The sequence below is a fragment of the Palaemon carinicauda genome, chromosome 19 (assembly GCF_036898095.1).
Source record: "Palaemon carinicauda isolate YSFRI2023 chromosome 19, ASM3689809v2, whole genome shotgun sequence".
NCBI classification, from domain to species: Eukaryota; Metazoa; Arthropoda; class Malacostraca; order Decapoda; family Palaemonidae; genus Palaemon; species Palaemon carinicauda.
Window position 1 is genome coordinate 106,277,416 of NC_090743.1, and position 2,166 is coordinate 106,279,581.

At 33.7% G+C, this 2,166-nt stretch overlaps 1 non-coding gene across 1 annotated transcript; it reads left to right on the plus strand.

Moving 5' to 3' along the window:
- The first annotated feature begins 1,634 nt into the window (after positions 1 to 1,634).
- TRNAA-UGC (transfer RNA alanine (anticodon UGC)) lies at positions 1,635 to 1,706 on the plus strand. Its single transcript has one exon. It is a non-coding gene; the product is annotated as a tRNA-Ala (tRNA).
- Positions 1,707 to 2,166: the final 460 nt, after the last annotated feature.

Consider the following 2,166-nt stretch of genomic DNA (forward strand, 5'->3'; position numbering starts at 1 on the left):
TTTATATTATCTGTAGGAACTTACCTAGATACGCATATATTATCTACTCTTACTTCCACATAATAGGTTTGACATCTCTCTTTTTAGATCGCAATGTTTTCTTTAGTAATTTCGGATTTATACTATCTGTAAGAACTTGTCTTGATACGCATTTATTATCTACTCTTATTTCCACTTGATAGACTTGAAATTTCTCTTTCCAGACCAAAATATTTTCTATTGTAATTTCTGAGAAATTATTTTATACCTCACAGACCCATAAAGCATGAGTTCAATAAAAAAAGATGAGCATGTCACAAATTATGTATTCGGTTCAGACAACACCTTTGCACAAGAAAGAGATTCATAAGTAATTGTTTTGGTTCATTTGATACTCACATGTGATGTTTCAGTCTATTTCATCTATTTCTTACAACTGAAAAGTATATTACAATATATACTGGAGACATTTATGCACATGGATGCTTATATATTTTTGCGTGTAGACTTAATCTTATCTATACACTTTATATAAAATTTTCTTAGACTCTTGAAAAATGAAAAAAAAAATAATCTGCTGTCAGCCAAAATTAAATTATTGATCAAATCTAACATTAAAAGGTAATTTATATGGATATTTAATTTTGTGCATGTTCCTCAAATAGTTGGCGTATTGCATATTGATTTACTTGAGGGAAAAAAAGTTGTTCTTGTTATGTCTCCAAGTGTGTGTAAAAGTTTCATAACTTACACTACAAAGCGTCAGAGAGCGAGAGTTCCTTATCCCATTCTAATTTTTTTATCTTTTCCATCATCTAAATCCTCATATTTGGTGCAATTCACTTCCAAATAATCAAATCTATTATCAACACAATCTAATCGTAGTTGCCATTATTGCTGCTCAAATAAAATAACATTCCCCTTTACATTAAATGAATACAGTAATTTTACTGTATTTTAACCCGAAAGGTCTATTTTTGCTCGCAGATCATTGGCCTTGAGATGGCCACATCAAGTTTTATCACAGAGAAAGAGAGAGAGAGAGAGAGAGAGAGAGAGAGAGAGAGAGAGAGAGAGAGAGAGATGGGCATTGCACATTTTTGTTTCCAGATTTTTAAGAGCTGAAGGTGATGAAGTTCTGGATTTACTTTTCCATGGTTTCCTGCCTCTTATGGAAGAGGTAATTTCTCACATTCTATAAGAGAAAGTATCAATAACGCTTTGCATAGCTATCGTGAAATATGAAGTCCCTCTTAATCAAAAGAAAAATCTCGCTCTGCGTTACTTGAATAGATATAAGAGAGCTTTATACGTATGGGTGCATATATACATGCCTGTGATTGTTTATATCCGTTTAAAATTAAAATAAATTACAAGTTGGAGTACTTGTATTCAGGGTCCTTTAAAATAAAGGATCTTGGTTATATCTGCTGATCATCGCTATTCATACCTCGATACTGGTCTTGTTTAAATTACGAAAAAAAAATTAATGACATATCACTGCCTAGCACAATAACAGTTATTTTCTGATAAACACATTTTCCATCATTTCAATGCTTTGTAAATGAACATATTGCTCTAAAACACCACGTAAAAATAACATATTATCACCTGTCCAAAGCATTTAGTTCCTATTGATCCGCTTAAGGTATCAAGGGGATGTAGCTCAGTGGTAGAGCGTTCGCTTTGCATGTGAAAGGCCCCGGGTTCGATCCCCGGCACCTCCAGAGCCACCGACTGTTGGGGATGTAGCTCAGATGGTAGAGCGCTCGCTTAGCATGTGAGAGGTACGGGGATCGATGCCCCGCATCTCCACGGGTGGTCGTAATTTTGCTTTCAACATGATTTTTTTTCTCCCTCATTTCCTTCCATGAACTTTAGTTTTTTCAGTATAAGATTACAATTGCTATTTTATCATTAAACTTTGATAACTTACGATCGATTAATATTTTTCACAATCGAGTGATATATAATATCTGGTGCTAATTAAAAACATTAGCTGCCAAATCTTGCCAAACACTAGCAAGATCACCCGGGTACTAGGAAAGCTGGTAAATGGCCGCGTTTATATATACTGTAAGCCTATAGGACAACTGAAGAGAACGAAAAACTCCGTTTTTTTTTCTTCGATGGACACTTTTATTTGTTAATAAATTAAATATATTAATTATCGTCTTATAATGTGAC